Raw genomic sequence first — 14,090 nt, forward strand, 5'->3', positions numbered from 1 at the left:
TCTAATATATTTGCACAAACAGAACCTTGTATGAACCAGGACCCAGGAGAAAGGAGCAGTGACCCCACGAGAGACTGACCCAGAGTTCCCCATGAGTGTCCAGTGGTCTCCAGCAGAGGCGTGGGTCGATGGTGGCCTGCTGTAGGGTTGGGGTACTGAGTGCAGAAGTGCATGCATGAGACCTTTTGAAAGAGGTCATCATTATCTTCATTACCTCCACCATAGTTTGGACACAGGTAAATAACAGGGAGAGAACACAGCTCCACCCATTAACAATAAAATGGATTGAAGATTTACTAAGCATGCCCCCTCATCAGAAGAAGACCCAGTTTCCCCCTCAGTCACTCTCTCCCATCAGAAAGCCTCCATAAACCTCTTATCCTTCTCCATCAGAAGGCAGACAGGATGAAAACCACAGTCACAGAAAACTGACCGAACTGATTATATGGACCACAGCCTTGTCTAACTCAATGAAACTATGAGCCATTCCGTAAAGGGCCACCAAAGATGTATGGGTCATAGTGGACAGTTCTGACAAAACATGGTCCATTGGAGAAGGAAATGGCAAGCCACATCAGTATTCTTGCCCTGAGAACCCCATGAACAGTATGAAAAGTCAAAAAGATGACACTGAAAGATGAACTCCCCAGGTCGGTAGGTGCCCAATATGCTACTGGAGATCAGTGGAGAAATAACTCCAGAAAGAATGAAGAGACAAAGCCAAAGCAGAAACAATACACAGTTGTGACTATGATTGGTGATAGAGGTAAAGTCTGATGCTGTAAACAGCAATATTGCATAGGAACGTGAAATGTTAGGTCCATGAATCAAGGCAAATTGCAAGTAGTCAAAAAGGAGGTGGCAAGAGTGAACATCAATATTTTAGGAATCAGAAAACTAAAATGGACTGGAATGGGTGGATTTAACTCAAATGACCATTATAACTACTACTGTGGGTAGGAATCCCTTGGAGTAGCCATCATAGTCAACAAAATGCAGTACTTGGATGCAATCTCAAAAACGACAGAATGATCTCTGTTCCTTTCCAAGACAAACCATTCAATATCACAGTAATCCAAGCCTATGCCCCCAGAGTAATGCTGAAGAAGCTGAAGTTTAACTGTTCTAGGAAGACCTACACACCTTCAAGAACTAACACCCCCCCAAAAGATGTCTTTTTCATTATAGGAAACTGGAATGCAAGAGTAGGAAGTCAAGAAATACCTGAGGTAACAGACAAATTTGACCTTGGAGTACGGAATGAACGAAGGCAAAGGCTAATAGAGTTTTGCTAAGAGAATGCACTGGTTATAGCAAACACCCTCTTCCAACAACACAAGAGAAGACACTACACATGAACACCACCAAATATATTCTTTGCAGCCAAAGATGGAGAAGCTCTATACACTCAGCAAAAACAAGACCAGGGAGCTGACTGTGGCTCAGATCATGAACTCCTTACTGCCAAATTCAGACTTAAATTGAAGAAAGTAGAGAAAACTGCTAGACCATTCAGGTAAGCCCTAAATCAAACCCCTAATGATCATACAATGAAAGTGAGAAATAGATTCAGGGATTAGATCTGATAGACAGAGGAACTATGGAAGGAGGTTCATGACATGATACAGGAGGCAGGGATCAATACCATCCCCAAGAAAAAGAAGTGAGAAAAGGCAAAATGGCTGTCTGAGGAGACCTTACAAATAGCTGTGAAAAGAAGAGAAGTGAAAAGCAAAGCAAAAAAGGAAAGATATACCCATTTGAATGCAGAGTTCCAAAGAATAGCAAGGAGAGATAAGAAAGCCTTCCTTAGCAATCAATGCAAAGAAATAGAGAAAAACAATAGAATGGGAAAGACTAGAGATCTCTTCAAGAAAATTAGAGATACCAAGGGAACATTTCATGCAAAGATGGGCACAATAAAGCAGAGAAATGGTGTATATCTAACAAAAGCAGGAGATATTAAGAAGAGGTGGCAAGAATACAAAGAAGAACTGAACAAAAAAATCTTCACAACCCAGATAATCACAATGGCATGATCACTCACCTAGAGCCAGACATCCTGCAATTCGAAGTCAAGTGGGCCTTAGGAAACATCACTACAAACAAAGCTAGTGGAGGTGATGGAATTCCAGTTGGCTATTTCAAATCCTAAAAGATGATGCTGTGAAAGTGCTACACTCAATATGCCAACAAATTTGGAAAACTCAGCAGTGGCCACAGGACTGGAAAAGGTCAGTTTTCATTCCAATCCCAAAGAAAGGCAATGCCAAAGAATGCTCAAACTACAGCACAGTTGCACTCATCTCACATGCTAATAAAGTAATGCTCAAAATTCCCCAAGCTAGGCTTCAACAGTATGTTAATTGTGCACTTCCAGATGTTCAAGCTGGATTTAGAAAAGGCAGAGGAACCAGAGATCAACTTACCAACATCTGTTGGATCATTGAAAAAGCAAAAATGTTCTCAAAAAACATCTATTTCTGCTTTATTGACTATGCCAAAGCCTTTTACTGTGTGGATCACAACAAACTGTGGACAATTCTGAAAGAGATGGGAATATCAGACCACCTTTCCTGCTTTCTGAGAAATCTGTATGCAGGTCAAGAAGCAACAATTAGAACTGGACATGGAACAACAGACTGGTTCCAATTACGGAAAAGAGTATCTCAAGGCCGTATATTGTCACTGTGCTTATTTAAATTATATGCAGAGTACATCATGAGAAACATTGGGCTGGATGAAGCACAAGTTGGAATCAAGATTGCTGGGAGAAATATCAATAAACTCATATATGCAGATGACACAATCCATATGGCAGAAAGTGAAGAACTAAAGAGCTTCTTGATGAAAGTAAAAGAGGAGAGTGAAAAAGTTGGCTTAAAACTCAACATTCAGAAAATTAAGATCGTGGCATCTGATCCCATCACTTCATGGAAAATAGATCGGGAAACAGTGGAAACAGAAACAGACTTCATTTTCTTCAGCCTCAAAAATCACTGTAGATGGTGGCTGTAGCCATGAAATTAAAAGAAAGTTGCTTCTTGGAAGAAAAGTTACGAGCAACCTGGATATCATATTAAAATGCAGAGGCATTACTTTGGCAACCAAGGCCCATCTAGTCAAAGCTTTGGTTTTTCCAGTAGTCTTGTTTGGATGTGAGAGTTGCACTATAAAAAATGCTGAACACCAAAGAATTGATGCTTTTGATCTTTGGTGATCTCTTGAGAGTCCCTTGGACTGCAAGGAGATCCAACCAGTCCATCTTAAAGGAAATCAGTTCTGAATATTCATTGGAAGGACTGATGCTGAAGCTGAAACTACTATTTTGGCCACCTTATGGGAAGAATTGACACATTTGAAAAGACCCTGATTCTGGGAAAGATTGAAGGTGGGAGGAGAAGGGGGCAACAGAGGATGAGGTTGTTGGATGGCATCACCGACCTAACGGACATGAGTTTGAGTAAACTCCAGGAGTTGGTGATGGACAGGGAGGCCTGGTATGCTGCAGTCCTTGAGGTCACAAGAGTTGGACTCGACTGAGCGACTGAACTGTACTGAACTGAACTGAATGTATTTAGAATACATTTTTAAGATTAACTTAGAATATGTCATATGCACAGGTTATACCCTGCTTGTTTTATTTTATTTTTTTCTTTTTTCCTTTGTGGACATATATACCTGGAGAAAAAAATACAATTCCAGATATTCTTAAGTGCCTGAAGTTTTTTGAAGTGCCTGAAAAACCTTCCACACATATATCTAAGCCTTAGAATTCTGTTCTTAAAAATCCTCTATCAGCATGTCTTGTTTAATCCTTTTATCTTCTCTACTTCTGAGATCTGGTTTCATTTTTCCTTGCTTAAACTTAGTCACTTAAGTTCTCGAATCAGGATTAGTAGAACTGCCTCGTGAGGATGCCTTGTTTTCCTGTAATATCCCAGCTCATCTCTTCCCGATGCTACTGCAGTAATGACTACCCCAAAGTACATCCTATTGATTCTCTTAGAGCACTTTCCATTCTGTGCTGGTTTCATAACCATGTGATTATCTGTCTTTTGCTTCCTACTAGATAATAAGTGACTTAGAGACTATGCATGCATCATTCCTGTATCTCCGCGGAAGAAGAACGTGAACCATCCAAATGACAGAAAATGAATAATCATTACCATACACATAAAGTATGTAAACATTTTAAAGTGGTGTTCAGCTAAAACTATACAGTTTCATCATTAGCAAACATAATGATGGATCAATCTACTGTTTATACTTAATGCAACCTCTTTAAAAATGTTGTTGAATGCCAGGCACTGTGTATTAAGAGAATATTTATATACGTATATATATAAATTCATAACCTATATGGGAAAAGAATCTGAAAAAGAATATGAGTGAGTGAAGTCGCTCAGTCATGTTCGACTCTTTGCAACCCCGTGGACTGTAACCTACCAGGCTCCTCCATCCATGGGATTTTCCAGGCAAGAATACTGGAGTGGGTTGCCATTTCCTTCTCCAGGGGATCCTCCTGACCCAGGGATTGAACCCAGGTCTCCCGCCTTGCAGGCAAACGCTTTAACCTCTGAGCCACCAGGGAATATATATATATATATGTTTTTATACCGTTATATGGGCTTCCCTGGTAGCTCAGCTGGTAAAGCATCTGCCTGCAATGCAGGAGACCCCGGTTTGATTCCTGGGTCAAAAAGAGCCCCCAGTGAAGGGATAGGCTACCCACCCCTGTATTTTGCCTGGAGAATTGCATGATCAGAGAAGCCTAACAAGCTACAGCCTATGGGGTCACAAAGTGTTGGACATACCTGAATGATTAAGCACAGCAAATACAGTTATATGTATAGAATTCAGTCATATGTGTACATATATATATATATATATATATATATATAATATGTATCTGAATCCCCTTGCTGTACACCTGAAACTAACACAACATTTTAAGTCAATCACACTTCAATTAAAAAAAATTAAAGAACATAATTATAACATAACTTTTCTACTGTTGAGGAGCTCAATGTATAGTGAAGGACAAAGTCTATAATTTGATAAAGTCAGAATGCATTAAAAAATAAATACAAAGAAAGGTCAGGGGAAGGAAAGACAGCAGGTGGAGACATGGAACAGATGTAATGTTGCTCTAAGTATGATGGGTCTTAAAAGATGAGATCCTCTTCAAGACTATTATATGTTAGCTAAGTAGAAGATACAGACTATTTCTAAATTCCCAGATGTCTACTTGGACAATTGGTGACATTCAAATTAGTTCTGTGAGATAGTTAACTACATAGTATTAATGTTCATTTTCAGTTTATAATAATTATACTATGTTAAAATTGGAAAACTTATTAACATTTAATAAAACTTGTGTGAAGTTTATACCAGAACTCTGCATAATTTCTCAAATTTAAAAAAAATTCTAAAATTATTATAAAAGAAAAAATTAATGTTTAACATATTTAAAAATTAAAAATAATCTCAAATATCAAGTTCTTACATTCTTTTTAAAATTAATTAATTTATTTTAATTGAAGGATCATTACTTTATAATATTGTGGTGAGTTTTGCTATACATCAACCTGAGTCAGCCATAAATACACACTTATTTTTCTGCTGTGCTTATATGCTAGCCTCCCCAAGTATTTTTAAGATAAAATACTAACCTTTCTCCTTTCAGTTAGATTTCCTTCCTTTGAACATACAGGAAGCTAAACACTTTCATCTTCCACTTGTAAGTTCCATCTTCAGCTTCTGAAATTGAAAGAATCCATAATTATAAGCTTTCTTTGTGGTTTCAATGACAAGGATGGACATTTTTCAAGTAAACAAAATCATCTGCCTGGATAAATGTCAAACCTAGAATTCAATCTCTAAATTATAGGCTGCCTACGAATCCCTTTATGTTTATTCTTCTCTCCTGCCAACACCTTTCATGTAAGCATTTTTTTTCCTCTGAACATGAGGCAAACAGAGTGCGTGTTTGAGCCAAATGAATGGGATGGAAGCTCTAGAGATTTCATATTTTGTGGATTAGGATCACCAAGATATTCTAGATGCTCATACGAGATCTAGTCACCTCCTAGAAAGAGTAAGTAGGCAGTACAGGGAAGTTTTGAAGGATGAGTCTAAGAAGCCAATTGGCCAGAATTCATATCCCAACTCTGCCTCTAGCCAATTTAAACTCTCTCTGCAAAACACAACTCCTCTGTGTCACCATATGTTTTGCCCAATAGATTTTTGATATTAAATAGATAAGCACCACTCACACTTTGATTTATAATAATCATTTAATAGAGAGTCCTTTGGTCTGCAAGGAGATCCAACCAGTCCATTCTGAAGGAGATCAGCCCTGGGATTTCTTTGGAAGCAATGATGCTAAAGCTGAAACTCCAGTACTTTGGCCACCTCATGGAAGAGTTGACTCATTGGAAAAGACTCTGGTGCTGGGAGGGATTGAGGGCAGGAGGAGAAGGGGACGACAGAGGATGAGATGGCTGGAATGCATCACTGACTCTATGGACGTGAGTCTAAGTGAACTCCGGGAGTTGGTGATAGACACGGAGGCCTGGCGTGCTGCGATTCATGGGGTCGCAACTAGTCGGACACGACTGAGCAACTGAACTGACCTGAACTGAATACATTCAAACTATTTTTATTATATTCATATTTCAAGTTCCTGTTCACTAGGCTTATTGTCAAGATTATTCTTATTCAATATAGATATGTGAAGCTATAATTAGTTCTGAGCTTTTCTTAGTTCTTGCTTCCTAAAAGTTAACTGACACATTTAGAGCAATGACTAAATAAAGATTCCCTGTCTCTCAGTAAAATTAGATTTTTCTTACCTTCCGCAGACAATCTTACAGGCTTTTCCCTTTCATTCAATAAATGAAATGCTAATTTTTACTTAAATCTGTTAAATTATATTAGCACATATTACTTATACATTTATACCTATGTATTTATTTATCCTTGTTTATCCCTCGTGTTGAAATGAGTGAATTGTCTGAATGGCTGAAGATGGCATTCTCTGCATGTTTCATGCAGATCATAATAAATTCTGAATGTTAGAAGCAAAAAGCAATTATAGTTTTGCATAGCAAAAAACAACTTGGTTGTACAAGTTAGGAACTCTTACACAACATGGTTGTGCAAGTTAGGAACTCTGTGGCAAAGCCATATAATTCAGGTTCAGATTTTTCTGGGATGCCTCAGAAAATTTATATTTTAAAGTACTCAATTTGTACTGTCATATAAATTTAGAGCTACATAAAAATGACATTTCATTTAGGACTGTCTAAAGTGTGAGTATATAAAAGGATATTTAATAGTTTTCATTCTTATTACTGCAATTCATTAAAAAAAAAACACACAACTTTTTTTCCGACAACAATATATTCCTCAAGAAAGTTTTAGAAAAATTCTGTAGGGTGGTAGCATTTTCATGTAATATGCCAACACATGTTTCATAAGCTCATATGTTTATGGTGTGGTAAGAATGTTAAACCACAATTCATAAAGTGAAAAGGCTAATGGAAAATCGCTCTTGTATTTCTGAAACCAGCCAGCTGCTTAGACTTACATATTTTAATTCATAAATTATGACCTCACATCGTATAATTCTGTATATTGGACGTACTTTCGGTGGGAAAAATGTGGACATCTTCCCTCATAGACCTTATTAAAGTAAAAATAAGGCATAAAATGTAGTTTTTCTGTTAGAAATCTAGTAATCACTCCATACTTGAACTTTATTTCAATAATAATGATATGCTTACTACTCTTAGAATGGATACTACACTTGATCTTAGCCAAAAGGCTGAGAAGCAGTAATGATAAATATCTAGCAACTCTTTTGTCAATATGACATTAAATAAGAGAAGGATTGTTATATACACAGAAAAATTGAACCTGAAAGATGATATACCAAAATGGTATTGTTGCTTAAAAGAATGGGATTTTACATTTTAGCTTATGCATTTCAGTACCTTTAAGGTGTTTTTTTTTTTAAATTTTTTAACTTGAACATAGATATTTTAGAAATTGGTGTAGCAGGGGATGCAATACCACTCCTTTTTAAATGTATTTTATTCTCTGGTTCAATCTCTGGCTTTGTGTGTCTAGGGATATAAGTTTAACATTTGAGAATACTTAGTGTCCATTAAAACCATGAAAAAAAATCAGTTTATTAACAAATAACTTTTAATCAAGCTAGATGTGATCAATCAACAAAATCTCTGCTAAAAATGGATGGAAATGTGTTTAAGTTTAAAGAGCTTATGACATGTACACTATTTAACAGTTGTTTAAAGCAACTGTAATTTATTTCCAACCAAAACCTCCTAGGTCTTAATTCAATGCCTCTGCTATTATTATCTTAGTTAGCCAAAGTTATAATACTGTGAAACCAAATAGCTGATATTGATGTCTTTTTTGCTCTCTCCCTCTCATGATTTATTCTCTTCTTCAATTTTATTTTATATTGGCATATAGTTAACAATATTGTCTTAGCTTCAGGTATACAGCAAAATGATTCGGTTATGCATAATATGTATCTATTCTTTTTCAAACACTGCTGTATTTAAAATGAATAGCCAGAAAGGTCCTACTATGTAGCACAGGGAACTTCGCTCAATTTTATGTAACAATGTAAATGAGAAAAAAATATCTGATATTAATGTCTTGCTCCCATGTTAGCAGGTAAGCTTGAGAGGCTCTCTGCCTTTTTGCTTTCTCTATTTTGAGACTAGAAGTCCACTTGAAAGTGAAAGTCGCTCAGTCGTGTCCTGACTCTTTCCAACCCCACTATACAGTCCATGGAATTCTCCAGGCCAGAATACTGGAGTGGATAGCCATTCCTTTTTCCAGGGGATCTTCCCAATCCAGGGATTAAACCCATGGTCTCTCGCATTGTGGGCATATTCTTTACCAGCTGAGCCACAAGGGAAGGCCAAGAATACTGGAGTGGGTAGCCTATCTCTTCTCCAGTGGATCTTCCTGACCCAGGAATTAATTGAACTAGGGTTTGCTGCATTGCCGGTGGATTCTTTAACAACAGAGCAAAGAGGGAAGCCCAGAATGAACCCAGTAGGTGTGGTTGGAAGCTTCCAAACATGTGGGGAAGCCAGATGCTCATTGAGACCTCAGTTAGAATACACTGGTACCAGCTACAGTAGAGAAGTGTATCCCTCCTATGGAGTTGTAGCACAAGGAGAAACTTTTGGTAAGTAATAATGAATGTGGGCTGCCCCAGTGGCTCAGTGGTAAAGAATCCACTTGTCAGTGCAGAAGACTTGGGTTCTATCCCTAGGTCAAAAAGATCCTTTGGAGAAGGAAATGGCAACCCATTCCAGTATTCTTGCCTGAGAAATCCTATGGACAGAAGAGCCTGCCAATCTATAGTCCATGGGGTCGAAAAAGAGTCAGACACAACTCAGGTGACTAAACAATAGCACCAATGATAATGAACATACTGCAGATTTGTCTACCATGATGCTAGGGATAAGAGATATAAACAACACAGTGTTGGGTGGTAAATGTAGATGATTACTGGTATATATAAAATATGGAATCAGGAAGTCAGATATTACTTACATTCTTTTGGGAAAGTCTACAAAATCTTTATGGATGGTGGTCATGTATGGATGTGAGAGTTGGACTGTGAAGAAAGCTGAGCGCAGAAGAACTGATGCTTTTGAACTGTGGTGTTGGAGAAGACTCTTGAGAGTCCGTTGGACTGCAAGGAGATCCAACCAGTCCATTATAAAGGAAATCAGTCCTAGGTGTTCATTGGGAGGACTGATGCTAAAGCTGAAACTCCAGTACTTTGGCTACCTCATGTGAAGAGTTGACTCATTGGAAAAGACCCTGATGCTGGGAGGGATTGGGGGCAGGAGGAGAAGGGGACGACAGAGGATGAGATGGCTGGATGGCATCACCAACTCGATGGACATGAGTTTGAGTGAACTCTGGGAGTTGGTGATGGACAGGGAGGCCTGGCATGCTGTGATTCATGGGGTCGCAAAGAGTTGGACACAACTGAGCAACTGAACTGAACTGAACTGAATACTAGAACTATCGAGAAAAAGTCTGAGTTCACAAGGAGAACAGATAGGTGAGACCATAAAGAGAGCATAGCTTGTACAAAAAAAAAAAAAAAAAAGGAAATACAGAGTCACAGAAAGTATTAATTGATTAAGAAAACTTGTACAGTATAAGAATTGAGACTGGATTGTCTGGAGAGAAGTAGCAGGTCTGAGACTGAAATGGAGGCTTAGAGAGAATTGTAAAAGATTTGACTGTAATGTTAAAATTTGTGAAATCTACCTTATAGATTATGAAATATACACTGAGTTACTTTATACTGCAGGCCAGTTTATTACACAACATAGTGGCTTAAAGCAACACGATTTATACAGTTGATAATTCTATGTGTCAGCAATAGGGACCGGGTTCAAGGTGGTGGCTCTACTGATTTCTACTGGCTCATCGAAATGGCTGTAGTATTTCCGGGTAAACAGAAGACTAGTTTGATTAGGAGTCACGTGAAATCTGATCCTTCATTGGATTAGCCCAGGCTTGTTTACTCGAGGAGGACAGATAAATCCCAGGAGAAAGGGTAGGATTGTTGAAGGTGTCTCACAACCTAGATTTGGGAACTTCATGTTAATATCTTTCTATTTCATTGCATTGGCCAAAGCAACTCATAAGGTCAAGCGAGGGACAATAGACTCCAATTCTTGAGAGTGAAAGCTTAAGTCATATTGCATGCGGAATGGAAACTGAAAAGAGCAAAAGACTGTATTCATGTTTGCAGCTTACCAAAAGGGACTTTTGAATGATTTTATTGGCACAGTGGGTGTAAACTCTGTGCTGGATTCATTTTGAATCTCATCACCTGACTTCAGTTCAGTTCAGTTCAGTTCAGTCACTCAGTCATGTCCGACTCTTTGCGACCACATTAATCGCAGCACACCAGGCTTCCCTGTTCATCACCATCTCCTGGAGTTCACTCAGACTCACGTCCATCAGGTCTGTGATGCCATCCAGCCATCTCATCCTCTGTCGTCCCCTTCTCCTCCTGCCCCCAATCCCTCCCAGCATCACAGTCTTTTCCAATGAGTCAACTCTTCGTATGAGGTGGCCAAAGTGCTGGAGCTTCAGCTTTAGCATCATTGCTTCCAAAGAAATCCCAGGGCTGATCTCCTTCAGAATGGACTGGTTGGATCTCCTTGCAGTCCAAGGGACTCTCAAGAGTTTTCTCCAACACCACAGTTCAAAAGCATCAATTCTTCCACGCACAGCCTTCTTCACAGTCCAACTCTCACATCCATACATGACCACAGGAAAAACCATAGCCTTGACTAGACGGACCTTAGTTGGCAAAGTAATGTCTTTGCTTTTGAATATACTATCTAGGTTGGTCATAACTTTTCTTCCAAGGAGTAAGCGTCTTTTAATTTCCTGGCTGCAATCACCATCTGCAGTGATTTTGGAGCACAGAAAAATAAAGTCTGACACTGTTTCTACTGTTTCCCCATCTATTTCCCATGAAGTGATGGGACCGAATGCCATGATCTTAGTGTTCTGAATGTTGAGCTTTAAGCCAACTTTTTCACTCTCCTCTTTCACTTTCATCAGGAGGCATTTTAGCTCCTCTTCACTTTCTGCCATAATGGTGGTGTCATCTGCAGGTTATTGATATTTCTCCTGGCAATCTTGATTCCAGCTTGCATTTCTTCCAGTCCAGCATTTCTCATGATGTACTCTGCATAGAAGTTAAATAAGCAGGGTGACAATATACAGCCTTGACATAGTCCTTTTCCTATTTGGAACCAGTCTGTTGTTCCATGTCCAGTTCTAACTGTTGCTTCCTGACGTGCATACAGATTTCTCAAGAGGCAGGTCAGGTGGTCTGGTATTCCCATCTCTTTCAGAATTTTCCACAGTTTATTGTGATCCACACAGTCAAAGGTTTTTGCATAATCAATAAAGCAGAAATAGATGTTTTTCTGGAACTCTCTTGCTTTTTCTATGATCCAGCAGATGTTGGCAATTTGATCTCTGGTTCCTCTGCCTTTTCTAAAACCAGCTTGAACATCAGGGAGTTCACAGTTCACATATTGCTGAAGCCTGGCTTGGAGAATTTTGAGCATTACTTTGCTAGCATGTGAGATGAGTGCAGTTGTGTGGTAGTCTGAGCATTCTTTTGCATTGCCTTTCTTTGGAATTGGAATGTTTTCCAGTCCTGTGGCCACTGCTGAGTCTTCCAAATTTGCTGGCATATTGATTGTGCAGCACTTTCACAGCATTATCTTTCAGGATTTAAAACAGCTCCACTGGGATTCCATCACCTCCACTAGCTTTGTTCATAATGATGCTTTCTAAGGCCCACTTGACTTCACATTCCAAGATGTCTGGCTCTAGATGAGTGATCACATCATCATGATTATCTGGGTCATGAAGATCTTTTTTGTACAGTTCTTTTGTGTATTCTTGCCACCTCTTCTTAATATCTTCTGCTTCTGTTAGGTCCATACCTTTTCTGTCACCTGACTTCAGGGTAATCAAATCTTGAAAGAAGAAAAAAATAAAGGACTATAGGTACTGAAACTGTTAGAGTATTTCTAAGAGTATGTATGAGAGATTTTTTTTTCTTTTTCAATTTCCTCCTAAGGGACTCTGAAACCCTTGGACTCTTACCAAGGCAGCCCAATCCCAGTATTCTTGCCTTTCCCATTAGCCAAACAGAAAATACTCCCAGGTTAAAACAAAAACAGAAAAATCCCTCACATTGTTTCTTATGCCAATAATATCACAAAACAAAAATTAATTTCAATTAAAAAGTATTTGTTTTTAATCCTTGTGCATATTAAGAAAGGCATCTAGTATTTATATATGAGCCACATTTAAGATAAGTCAGAATAGAAGTGTAATTCAGGGGCTGTGTATTCGACTACAACTGGTAGGAGAATGAAGATTGTGAGATATTAACAGGAGTGTGAATCCTATTTTGAGCCTGTTCACTGTTTACTGTTGCTATTTTCTAGAAATGCGGTTGGGAGGAGTCAGGAAAAGGAAGATTACCAACAGAGGGGCAGGATGTGAATTGAAAGTTGTGTCCGATTCTTTGTGACCCCGCGAACTATGCAGTCCATGGAATTCTCCAGACAAGGATACTGGAGTGGGTTACCATGCCCTTCTCCAAGGCATCCTCCCAACCCAGGGATCGAACCCAGGTCTCCGGCACTGCAGGCAGTTTCCTTAGGAGCTGAGCCAGAAGGGCAGGATACAGCACCTCTACTATCATTTCTCCTCAGACAAGAGTGCCAAGAGGTTTCTAATCAGAGTGGGGAACTGGAATGGAGCAAAAGGGCATGAAGACTTTGGCCCTTGATGTGGTTAGTTTTTCTTCTGAGATTCTTCTTATTTATTGATAGGTTGTGTGGCATGTGGGATCTTATTTCCTGGATCAGGGATTGAACTCATGCCCCCTGAATTGGAAATGCAGATTCTTAACCACTGGACCACCAGGAAAGTACCTGAGATCCTTTTAATGATAATTTGCAATGACTGTTATCTCCTTTCATGAAGCTTATAGGAGGAGACCTATGCTATTTCCAGATATAGACTGGTTTAAGTTTTCTCTTAATTATATCTCTTTCTATATTTTTAATTGAAACAACCATGTGTTGGACAAGAAAGTATTTTGGTAGCAGCCTTTCTCCTCTTAACATACACTGAATTTTGAAAACTGAATGTTTTTTAAGTGGAGCTGAGCCACATTCCTTCCTATGTATCTATTGACACACATGAGTACGTAGAAAGTTAAAGGAGGCTCCTACAACAAATATATGCATCGAGTTGGCAAAAAACATAACTTTTTATGGAAAACCTTAACAAACTTTTTGGCTAACCCAAAAACTACACTCTGGCTCAGCAGTAAAGAATCTGCCAGCTGATGCAAAAGATGCAGGTTTGATCCCTGGTTCAGGAAGATACCCTGGAGAAGGGAATGGCAACTCACTCTAGTATTCTTGCCTGGGAAATCCCATGGATAAAGGAGCCTGGCAGCTATA

General features: G+C 38.9%; 1 pseudogene; it reads right to left on the reverse strand.

Moving 5' to 3' along the window:
- Window positions 1–7,671: 7,671 nt before the first annotated feature.
- LOC114110948 (U2 spliceosomal RNA) lies at window positions 7,672–7,843 on the reverse strand (annotated as a pseudogene).
- Window positions 7,844–14,090: the final 6,247 nt, after the last annotated feature.

Source organism: Ovis aries, chromosome 1 (genome assembly GCF_016772045.2).
Source record: "Ovis aries strain OAR_USU_Benz2616 breed Rambouillet chromosome 1, ARS-UI_Ramb_v3.0, whole genome shotgun sequence".
Lineage (NCBI taxonomy): Eukaryota > Metazoa > Chordata > Mammalia > Artiodactyla > Bovidae > Ovis > Ovis aries.